The sequence below is a fragment of the Manis pentadactyla genome, chromosome 6 (assembly GCF_030020395.1).
Source record: "Manis pentadactyla isolate mManPen7 chromosome 6, mManPen7.hap1, whole genome shotgun sequence".
NCBI lineage: Eukaryota > Metazoa > Chordata > Mammalia > Pholidota > Manidae > Manis > Manis pentadactyla.
Window position 1 is genome coordinate 158,119,408 of NC_080024.1, and position 12,332 is coordinate 158,131,739.

Below are 12,332 nucleotides of genomic sequence, written 5' to 3' on the forward strand. Positions count from 1 at the left end.
AGTACCTTTGGGCCAAACCTCCCTGGTATGTTCATTTGTCTGCATGCCTAAGCCTCCATCAATTTAGATGAAAGAAGACTTAAATAAGACTTAAGATTATGGGACACTTTCCTCATCGTCGTTTGTACTCACTCAAGTATGTTTGAATCTTTAGGATGTGTCACACACCTCCCATATGCTGAGCTCTGTATCTGCCTCGTTTCAGTGGTTTTGGGGTATGAGGTACACTTTGATTTTCAAGATGTGCAGTCACTACAAATGTAAAATCTAAAAATAAGGGTGAGGCTAGAATAAGTTACTCTGACAACATAAATTTGGAAAAGTGTGGTCTTCATTCTTGTATTACATTTATAGGTTTCTAGGATCTGTCATATCAGTCATTTGTGCTGGACTCAAGCCATCATCCCTGCAGGCTCCTGGGGTTTTACATGACAGCACGTGTGCTGGTGCTGTGTCCTCTGCTTCAAGCCTGGCCCCCTCATTCTCATATTTTCAGTAATCCCACATGTGAGTTGATGTTACATTGCTATAAACTGACAGTGTGAACTGCCCTAGAGATTTAAATTCTAACTTGATTACTTGCCAGGTGCTAATTACAAAATCATGACCTGAAATGAAGAGTAAATAGATGAAGTAGCTCTTATTTTTCTGTTGCAAATTCATCTTGCATCTGAATATTTTGATAGCTTAGTTAACAATCCAAATATCTTGGTACTAAGTATTACACTAAGACTACATCTCAGTGTTTAAATCACAGCAATGGTTGAGATGTAAACCAAACGCCGTAACTAACATCCACACCAACTCCTAAGACTCTAGTGGAAAGTGTTTCAAGACTCCTGTCTAAAGCTTTGGTCTTCAATGTTCAAAAGGAACATTAATTCAGGATTAGCTAAATTTTCATTTAACTTATGAATATAATTTTTAAAATGTTGTTAATAACTGTTAAGAAAGAATAGCATTGATTGTTAACTTGAGTAGCAGAAGTGCTCTCACGTGGAATGCTTATTGTCTTGCCAATGGGTTTCAGCCCTGGCAAGTTCACTATGGATTCAGGGTGACCAAAGGAATCGACAGCAAAATGTTCTTGGGGTGAAAGGGTTTATTACCCGGCTTGTTCTCGGTAGGTCGAGCACTACCGTCTCTGCCTCGGCCCAGAGTACTGGGCCGAGCTCTCTATATAGCGCAATAGTAACCTACTGCCTACAGGTGTGGAAGCGGCAGCCCAGTTGATACAAGTTGCTTAATAGAAGCAACCATTGATTCAGTTTTAACTTCTTTTTCCTTTTTTCCATTAATGCCATTTGCAAAACCTGACAGTTAAGGGTGGAACAGGGCCAAGGAGCTTCTCCACGAGTATTAATTTTAAAGTACACACACTGAAAACATGTTCATGCTCTGCACGTATGCATGCAGATGGTCACTTAGCTATCCACTTCCCTCTCCCTGTGGCCATTCATCCATCCATTCATCCCTGACTCTGCTCTGGCGGAGGGCGCCCTGTGCCCAGCTGGACCCGTCTCTGGTGCCTCCGTGCAGCCGCGCCCGAGCTGGGACTCAGCACCTGCCCCTGTCGGCTGGGGAAGAAACGTGTTTCCTAAGCTTCTCTGCCCGCTTCCTGCCCTCGGTGGGTGCAGGTGGCGCGTGGAGAGCGCCCGCACGTGTAGGCGCCTCGAGGAGGAAGGCTTTCTTAAAAGGCGAGCTTTGAGAGTTGCCATGAGAAGCAGGTGTGACGCCTCGACGCTGCGGTGGAGCCCGGTTTCTGAGAGCATGTTTTGTGTTTGTGTGGTCCTCGGGGCTCCCGCCGGTCCCGGGGAGGCTCTTCCCCTGAGGGGCGCACGCGGGAGCGGGGCCCGGGGCGGGAGGCAGGCCTGCCGCCCGAACGGCCCCCCTTCGCCGGATGAAGGGAACAGCCAGCGTGTTTCCCAAGCCGGGGTGGGCCCGGGGCGCCAGGACGGCCTCAGCCGCGGCCGGCGTGACGCGCGCACCAGCCCGGCCGCCGGAAGCCGTGGCGCCGCCCCGGCCTCGGAGGCCCCGCCCTGCGGCTCGGGCTGCTTCCCGGGAGGCCCCTGGCGCTCCGGGGTGGCGGCCGGAGGGAGTCGGTCCGGGGACGGGGCCGTGCGGGAGGCGGCGCCGCTGCCCCGCTTGGCGACGGCTGCCCTGCCGAGGTAGGTGGCGACCCCCGGGGGCCGTGAGGTCTGTTCCTAGAACGCTCCGCGCTTTCCCTCAGCAAGGGAACAGCCTATGCGGGTTGTCGCTTGTCCCTCGGACCTTGCTGCCCTCAGCGTTCCCCCCGGAACATGCTTAAATCAGCGAAGTCATTTTTGTTCAGCGCAACTACAGAAAAAGTCGGGAAATTAATGCCATCAGGGTGTGGTCAGAAGTCGGTGTCATGCGGCCTTTAGCCGACCCCCGAACGACGTTCTGCCCCGGCCTCCCCAGGAGCTTTCATCTCCCACGGCTGATTTCCTATCCCGTCACCCCGACCACGAGGCCGCTCACCCCAACCCTCCTCCTTTCCGTGCCTCTGACCCTGGGGCCTCTGGGGACTTCACATAAATGGAAGCATCCATGACCTCTGTGACAGGCTCATTTCACTCGGCATCACGTCCTCAAGGTCCACGCTGTTAGCAGGAGGCAGAGTTCCCTTTCTTTTTAAGGCTGAATAATATCCCATTTTGTGCACCGCTGTATTTCATCCGTTTATCCATCAATGGCTGTTGTGAATCATGCCGCCGCCAACACGGGTGTGCAGGCATTGGACTCACGTGTTTTTAGTTAATATTCTGAATGTCTGAGGCCCAACGTGGCTCAACTGTGAAGCAGCTGTGACACAAGTGAATGATGTGCAGTAAAGCCCCGGCACACCTGTGTTGTAAGACTAGGAGTGATTTTGTTTTTTTCTGTATTTTACAGTCTTTATAAAATTGATGGGTATTTATTTAGTTCTCAAAAAATGTAAGTGGTGTGTCATCTAACAGTGTTGCTAGTTGGAAAAAGTGATTAAGTCTAACTGATCCCTTAAATCATGCACATGGAGTTGCTGTTGTCATTTTTGAAATAAGGCGCTGCTAAGTGTGAAAAACTTTCCAAGCAAAGACAGCGGGTCATCTGGTTGGAGGTTGATAACCACCAGCAGCAAAGTTCTAGGGTAAACAATTAAATGCCTGAGTGACATTTGAAATGAGTACAAGGAGCTAACAAAAACCATGACCTGCAAGTCCCTCCCCCCCCCACCTCATGAAAAGGTTCGTGAAACTTGTTTTCTTCCTTCATTACTTACTTGACTAAGCAAAAAAGGCTGCAGGTGTAGACTCCACAGTAAGTCCCAGTTGCTAGGGAGGAGAGGCTGCCCGGAGCCCACCTCTGTGCCCAGTGGCCCCAGGTGGAGTCTGCACTGGCACAGGCTATGGGCCAGAAGAATCAGTTGTTTTCTTTCCAGATATAGTTAATAAATTGTTGAAGGAAATGAAACAGCATCACATCTAAAAGTTTGAATGAAGCTGCCCACCAGCCTCAGTCCACCCCGAGCTGCCTGCAGGGATGGGAATTCCAGCTGTAATTTCTCCTGTCTCGTTCCTGAAATGTTGTTACCATCACGGATTGATCTCCATGTATCTGCTGGGTCTCCTTAATGTGTAAGGCCCTGTCTACCTCTGAGGGTGAAACACCAGCGACATGGAGGCCGGGCCCTCAGCACTCCGAACCCTAAGCCATAACCCTGTGGTTCATCTGCTGCACTGCAGGAGCCGGAAGGAAGACTGAATTCCCAAGATTAGATGAGGCCTCGTGTGGAGAAGGCAGTGTGAAGGGAGCCTGATGAGGTGCTGCCTCGGGCCCAGCAGCAGTGAGTGGTGGCTGCGAAAGGCCCAGCCCATCTGAGGAGCCCTGGGAAGTGTGGTAGCAAAGAACTTACCTTCAGACGTGGGATCAGAGTCTGAAAAGCTGAGAGACTCTTGCTGTGATTTTGATAAGTAAATAAAGTTGGTGACATCAATATAGCAGAATGTACTATGCACACTGCCTCCCTCTTCCCCTCTCCTTCCCTCTTAGCCCTAAATTGGGGCAGAACACAGCAATATAGGTGGGGGAGGAGGATCTGTAGTGCCTCGGCAGAACACAGAAGGGTCCAACAGTAGGGGGAAGCAGGAAGTGAGGATGGCAAGTGGGTGAGGAAGGTGCCTGCATGTGGAAGAGCCCAGCTGTGTGGGAGCATGTGGGGAGAGTGTAGCTCAAGTGTGTAGCAGGGGGCCAAATGGGAGTGTGGACGAGGTTGCAGTGGTTTGACATAGGGTATCAAACCTGGATTTGGGGAGGAAGACACCTGCATCGGGAAGGCCTGGGAGCTGACTCTTTCCTGTGCATGTATGTGTACATGTATGTTATTACTGCACACATATGTATATAACCCCATTTCTGTGCCTGGGAGGCCTGAGAGCATTGGCACCCGAGGGCAGTGAACACACCTAGAGCTCAGTTCTTGGATTCTAAATATCAGCCTCCACAGAGGGGAACCAGAGCTCCTTGAAGAAAGGGCTGATTTCAGGTCTGAGGCAGGAAAAGTATAAAATGAATAAGAAATGTCTTGTTGAACCAGAAAGCAAGAAAGTGCTTCAAGGATGGTGGGCGGATGGAAAAAAGATGCATGGGCCAGCTTGGAGGGACTCCCACTAGCCAGACCTGGGACATTTGACATAAAAAAAAAATGATAGTAATGAATTATAACTCATGGAATAAAATAGGAATCCATGAGTTTATACTGATAAAAATAAAATACTTGAAAATTTGATGAGGAATGCAATATTTCCATAGTCTCAAAATACCTACCTTCAAAATACTTAATAATTAAAAAGGGAAAAATAATAACTGTATGGTGGGGAAGCCTGGCAGACTGTCCTTCCCCAAGTATATATTCTTGTCTCTTCTGTCATAAATTAATTGACCATGTATGTGTGGGTTTATTTCAGGGCCTTTTATTCTGTTGGTCTATGTGTTTGTTTTTGTCAATAACATACTATTTTGACTACTACAGCTTTGTAATATAGTTTGAAATCAGGAAGCATGATGTCTCTAGCTTTGTTGTTCTTTCTGAAGATTGCTTTGGCTATTTGGGGTTCATTGTGGAACCATACACATTTTAGGATTGTTTGTTCTATTTATATTAAAAATGCCATTAAATTTTGATAGGGATTGCACTGAATCTGTAAATTGCTTTGGGTAGTATGGACATTTTAACAGTATTCTTGCAATCCGTGAGCATGGTATATCTTTCCATTTCTTTGTGTCTTTTTCAATTTTTTTCATCAATGTCTTATAGTTTTCAGTGTATAGGTCTTTTGCCTTGGGTAAATTTATTCCTAGGTATTTTAGTATTTTTGATGCAATTGTAAATGGGAATTTTCTCTTAATTTCTCTTTCTGATAGTTTGTCATTAAGGTATAGAAACAAGATTTTTAGTATGTTGATTTTTGTATCTTGCAACTTTACTGAATTCATTTATTGTGTGTGTGGGGTGTGTGTGTGTGTGTGTAGTCTATAGGATTTTCTACATTTTATATCATGTCATCTACAAATAGTGACAAATTTACTTTTTCTTTCCACCTTGGATGACTTTTATCTTTTTCTTGCCTAATTGCTCTGGTTAGTACTTCTGATACTATATTGAATAAACTTGGTGAGTGCAGGCATCCTTGTTTTGTTCCTGAGCTTAGAAGAAAAACTTTGAGCCTTTTCACTGTTGAGTATGATTTTAGCTGTGGGCCTGTCATATGTGCCTTTATTATGCTGAGGTATGTTCCCTCTGTACCCACTTTTTTGAGAGTTTTTATGATAAACGGATGTCAAATTTTTAAGTTCTTTTTTTCTGCATCTATTAAGATGCCCATATGATTTTTATTATTTGTTTTGTTGATGTGGTATGTTATGATGTTTGAACTATTCTTGCATCCCAGGGATGAGTCCCACTTAATTGTGGTGTATGATCCTTTTAATATGTTTCTAAATGTGGTTTGCTAATATTTTATTTTTTTTGCATCTACGGGATGGGACATTGGCTTGTAATATTCTTGTTCTGTCTTTGGTTTTGTTATTGGGGTAATGCTAACCTGATGAAATGAGTTTGGAAGGGTTCCTCCTCCTTTATTTTTTTAAAGAATTTGACAAGGACTGGTATTAATTCTTCTTTGAATGTTTCATAGAATTTACCAGTGAAACTGTGTGGTCTTTGACTTTTGTTTGTTAGGAGGTTTTCGATTATTGATTCAAGTCCGTACTAGTAATTGGTCTGTTCAGATTTTCTATTTCTTCCTGCTTCAGTTTTAGAAGGTTGTATATTTCTAGGAATTTATCCATTTCTCCTAGGTTGTCCAGTTTGTTGGCATATAACTGTTCATAGTCTGTTATGATCCTTTGTATGTTGTGGTATCAGTTGTAACATCTCTGCTTTCATTTTGGTTTTATTTGAGCCATCTCTTTTTTTTCTTGGTGAGTCTAGCTAAAGGTTTGTCAAGTTTATCTTTTCAAACAACCAGCTCTTAGTTTCACTGATATTTTCTATTGTCTTTTTAGTCTGTGTTTCATTTCCACTCTGATCTGTTATTTCTTCCCTTCTATTGACTTTCAGTTTCATTTGTTCTTTTTCAGTTCCTTGAGGTGTAAAGTTAGATTATTTGTTTGAGATTTTCTTTTTTTTGAGATAGGCATTTATTGCCATGAACTTCCCTCTTAGAATTGCTTTTGCAGCATCTCAAAAATGTTGGTATATTTGCATTTTCATTGTCTCAAGGTATTTTTAAAAAAATTTCTCCTTTTATTTCTTTACTGACCCATTTGTTGTGGAGTACCACACTTTAAATGTCCACATATTTTTGAATTTTCCAGCTTTTTGTAATTTATTTCTAGTTTCATACCATTGTTGTTGGAAAAGATGTTTGATATGATTTCAATCTTCTTAAATGTTTTAAAGACTTGTTTTGTGGTCTAACATATGATCTATCCTTTAGAATGTTCCATGTGCTCTTGAGAAAAGTGTGTATTCTGTTGCTTTTGGATGGAATGTTCTGTGTATATCTGTTAAGTCCATTTGGTCTCACATGTTTAAGACGAATGATTCTTTGTTGATTTTCTGTCTCATCTATCCGTTGGTGTAAGTGGGGTATTAAGTCCCATACTACTATTGCATTGCCATTTGTTTCTCCTTTTAGATCTATTAATGCTTGCTATATATGTTTAGGAGTCCCTATGTTGGGGGGCATAAGTATTTACAAACATTATATCCTTTTCTTGGATTGACCCCTTCATCATTATATAATGCCCTGTTTCATTTTTCAGTTTAAAAAGAAAGTCTGTTTTGTCTGATAAAAGTATACCTAACCCAGCTTTCTTTTGGTTTCCATTTGCATAGAGTATCTTTTTCTGTTCCTTCACTCTCAGTCTGTGTATCCTTACATCTGAAGTGAGTCTTCTATAGGCTGAAGGTCCAGGATGAGCGAATCGGCCTCTTTCACAGAGAACAGGGTGTGTCTGTCTGTGTCATGCCCTGGGGGTGGCCAAGGACTGTCTGTCTGTTACAGTCCCATGGGCCCCAGAACACAAGCCCCCTGGCCACCATGGCCAGGCATTCCAGGGGTACCACTAGGCAGCAGCCACAAAGAATAGGGCTCCAGGCCAGGGTAAGAGCTCCCCTCTGAGATGATGGTGCTCTGGGGTGTGGCGGAGGGAAGGTGGCACTGGCCTTCACTTACAGTCAGCCTGTAGATGTGTGTTTAGTTGGGAGCCTGCCCCACAGCTGCAGCTGACAGGGTAAGCCTGAGCTCCTGGGTCTGCTGCCCCCTACTGTGCACTGGGCATGGTAGCTGCCTGAGAACTGTCCCTGTTCGTTGCTGTCCTGTAGAACCCCAAGTATAAGCCTTCCTGGCCTCCAGAGCTGGGGGGACAAGGGGGAATCCCCTGGCTCACAGCCACAAAAATGGGGGCACCAGATATAAAATTCAGGACTTGGACGTGTGTAGAAGCTTCCCTCTGAGACATGCTAGTGGCGTGGAGTGTCGCAGAGGGACAGCATGAAGATGGCACCTGCTGAGCCAAAAAGAAAAGTCTAGAATTAAAAAAAGTGGAGCCTGCTAGCTTAGCAAAGTAGAAGAGTGAAAACGGTGTGTGCCAGTGCCAACATCCCTGGAGGGAACCCAGCAGGCCCCGGCCCTTCAGGCTGACACTTGACTAGCAGGTGAATCTCCTGGACAAAGTCTGGGTGCTTCTCTGTGGCTGCTGCATGTGGGTGCTGTGGCAGGCCAGTGCACGCCAGCCTCTGAGAGGGGCTTCTCGGTTTGCCTTGGCCTTTGGGCATCATGGACATGTACCCCATAGTTTTCAAAGCCAGATGTTCTCAGGGCTTGCTCCAGGTGTCTGTCTATTAAAAGTTGAGGTTCCTAGCATGGGAATGAATCATTTGCTCCACAGGGAGAAGCTCTGCCTCCCAATATCCTACCCACCTCGCTGTGCTCTCTGCTTGTTTGCTGATGTGAAGGAGCTGCTCAGCCAGTTTTCAGAGGAAATGGTTCCCTATGTAGTTGTAGATTCAGCGAGTCTGTGGGAGGAGGTGAGTCCAGAGCACCTTCCTAGAGCACCTCCTTTGACTCCAGATTTTGGTGGCTGCACTGGGGCTCTGAGGATGATGTCCTCATTTCTAGGAAATTGTGACTGAGGGTCTTAGGGCATCAGCTTGGCAGGCTTCCCTGAACCATTTTTGCTGTGCTTGCAACTTTTCAATGAAATTGTTTCAAAAGGATCAAAGAACTTAAAAAATGTTGGTATCCTTTGATTAAATGATTTCATTTCTAGGAATTTATCCTAATGAAATAATCAGAAACTTAAGTCAAGATTTATGTATAAAACTTCTGTAGTTGGTAAATATGAAAATTAACCAAGTATCTGTCAGGAAAATGACAATTTAGGTATATTCATATTTTGCTGCTATTAAAAATACTGCTTATTGCCATGGAGAATCCTCCTAACATTATTCCATGAGAAATGACTCCCAGTGCTGTGCGGAGGCCATTATATATCCAGGGTCTGCCAAGCCATCTGTCTGATGGCTTTTAAAGAAGTACCTAACCATTAGCACTGATTATCTGGTGACATTACTGTGGGTGTTTTTCTTCTTTATCCACTTGATTTTTCAAATGAGCATGTGATTTTTTAAATTAAGGTATCGTTGATACACACTTTTATGAAGGTTTCCCATGAAAAACCTTGTGGTTATTACATTCACCCATATTATCAAGCCCTCCCCACACCCCATTGCAGTTGAGCATGTGATTTTTATAATCAAGAAAAAGTAAGGTTAAAAACCTCACAACCCTATTGTCCCCCAGGAACCTTTCAGAAGTTTTAAAAGAGTTAAAAACATTCTTGGTCCTATAACTGCATAGAGTTCCTACAGTTTATTATTTATTTATTTTTTTGTTCTTCAAAAAACTTTAATAGCCCATTACTAGATACCTGTGATACTTATTTTTAATACAATCCCAAAAGAATTTTTATAAATAACAAAATTAGTAATTATAATTCATGTATCAAAACTATTATTTCTTACATACTATTTGAAACTTGTGCTTTTATTTATTTTTAATTTTGATATCATTAATATACAATTACTTGAACAACATTATGGTTACTAGACTCCCCCTATTATCTATTTGTAATGCCCTGTTTTCCCCCTAATCCCTCCCTTCCCACGCATCCTCCCCAGTCCCTTTCCCTTTGGTATCTGTTAGTCCATTCTTGGGTTCTGTGAGTCTGCTGCTGTTTTGTCCCTTCAGTTTTTGCTTTGTTGTTATACTCCACAGATGAGTGAAATCATTTGATACTTGTCTTTCTCCGCCTTGCTTATTATTTCACTAAGCATAATACCCTCTAGCTCCACCCATGTTGTTGCAAATGATAGGATTTGTTTTCTTCTTATGGCTGAATGATATTCCATTGTGTATATGTACCACCTCTTCTTTATCCATTCATCTATTGATGGACAGTTAAGTTTCTTCCATTTCTTGGCTGCTGTAAATAGTGCTGCAATAAACATAGGAGTGCACATGTCTTTTTCAAACTGTGCTGCTGCTTCTTAGGGTAAATTCCTAGGAGTGGAATTCCTGGGTCAAATGGTATTTCTATTTTGAGTTTTTTGAGGAACCTCCATACTGCTTTCCACATGGTTGAACTGATTGACATTCCCACCAGCAATGTAGGAAGGTTCCCCTTTCTCCACATCCTCGCCAACATTTGTTGTTGTCTGTCTTTTGGATGGCAGCCATCCTAACTGGTGTGAGGTGATATCTCATTGTGGTTTTAATTTGCATTTCCCTGATGATTAGTGATGTGGAGCATCTTTTCATGTGTCTGTTGCCCATCTGAATTTCTTCTTTGGAGATCTACGGTTTATTTTTATTCCCCTCATTTGCCCCATTGCCTGAGATGGGGCCTCCAAACTTGGCAGTGAGGGCATGCCTCCCACCTCCGGGAGGTGTCGAGGGTGAGATGGCTCACATTTTTCACTAGAAGAATATTTTTTCTGATTACAGAGTTGATTACTTGTGCTTTTCTGAAAACCTCAGAGGTAGAAAGGGAACCCCATCGCCTCACCAAGACCACCACTGTTGGGCTTCCGGCCCTTGTGCTCTGTGTGTGTCCGGGATCTCAGTGCAGTGTCAGTGTGGAGCTGTCTAGATGTCCAGGGCTATCCTTCCTTGAGGGTTGTCTGTCATTCACACTTTCTGAAGCACTCTCTGGGTAGCTCAGGTTGTAACACTTGCAGACTAGCGGCTGAGAAAAGGTGATGTGGGTAGAAATTTTGCTTCAGAGTATGAAGCTGTTGTGAGCTTCTGTACATGGCTTGGATTTCTTGTGGGCTCCAGGGCTCTTGTCCAAATGCCTAGAGGCTCAATGGTAGTCAGGTGCAGACCTTCTCAATGGCACCACGGCTGTGCCATCTCTGAGCAGGGCAGACGTGTGGGCTTCTAGTCAGAAAACCCTGTTTGTTTTGGTTGGTCTGAGATGGGACTTCTAAACTTGGCAGTGAGGGCATGCTTCCCCTCTCCAGGAGGTGTTGAGGGTGAGGTGGCTTAGGCTGTCACCTGGGGCTCTTGGTGGTGCGAGTCTTTTTGAAGGGAAGTGCAGCACCTGGAAACTGTCCGCAGGTGGAGCTGAGGCCCCTGTCCCGGGTCCTGCATTCCCATCGGCAGCACATCACTCTGGGGCCTCATGCACAGCCAGCCCTCTTGGCAGACCGGTTTCTGTTCACATACCCCTCACCAGGCCCCACCTCACTTCCACTCCCTTGCGTTTGCCAGCTGTGTCCGTCTGCCAGGCAGGGTCTAGTTAGGAAACCACCTGTGCGATTTAATGGAGGGAACTGATGACACTGGCTTTGGGTTCCTGAAGGAGAGGGTGGGACAGCTGCCCCCCAGGGCTGGTGTGACACGACCCACGGTGGCGATCAGAGCCCCCCCAGGCCACAGAGGCAGGATGCTGGGGGAGGGGGCTGGACCCGAACCCTGTCTCCTGTCCACTAGGCCTCCCATTGGCAGGACCCGCCCCTGCACAGAGGGGTGGGTGGCCAGGCGGCGAGCCCTGGGCAGCTGAAGGTGGCTGGTTTACCTCTGATCATGGCACTGCTGTCAGACAGCAGGCATGACACAGTCCCCCTGTTGGCAAAGTTCTGGTGTTGTTTGGGTGGCCATTCCTCCCATCATGGGAAAAATGGGCTCCACGTGCAGGATCCAGGCCCGCTGCTCCAGCAAATGCTGGGTTTGGAGTGTCACGTGACTTGGAACTGGCTCTGTCGCCTACAACAGGCTCTGGGATTGGTCACGTGGACGACCCGGTCAGGGAGGCTTGTGCTCCCCCACACACGGCTGTGCCCCTGCACATCTGGTCCTTCACGGGAGTTAGCAGGTGTGTCCAGCTAACCACCCACCTCAGCCTCATCTCATCAGACTGAGGGGGACAGTCGAGCTACTCCAGTCCTCCCAGCTCTAAGCTGGAAGCAGGCAGCCCATCAGTCATGTCAGGAGGGTTCAGTAAGATGACTGATGCTTGTCAAGCTCCTGTCTCTGTTTACGTTTCTTACAGGAAGTACTGGTGCCATCACCTGATATTTGTAATTTATCAAACGAGTGGATCATGATACGAGCATTATATATTTAGTGATGTCAGAGTGGTAGTGTTAATAGATATTTGCAAACTAGGGTATATTTTGGAAGAGCTATATGGTAAGTATTCAGAAAAACTTTTTCAAAAGGACTTCAAAAAAAGGTTCTGGACCTAAGACACATCTATCT

At 45.3% G+C, this 12,332-nt stretch overlaps 1 protein-coding gene across 10 annotated transcripts in view; it reads left to right on the forward strand.

The window, feature by feature from the left end:
- Nucleotides 1-2,035: 2,035 nt before the first annotated feature.
- Nucleotides 2,036-12,332, forward strand: part of LOC118911688 (uncharacterized) — a 53,427-nt gene continuing 43,130 nt past the window's right edge. For 9 of the 10 annotated variants that reach the window (XR_008998394.1, XR_008998396.1, XR_008998395.1 and 6 more), the window contains exon 1: nucleotides 2,036-2,168. The gene's annotated coding sequence lies outside the window, so the exon portion shown is untranslated. The remainder of the gene's footprint in view (nucleotides 2,169-12,332) is intronic. The other variant, XM_036883997.2, reaches the window with a different exon arrangement.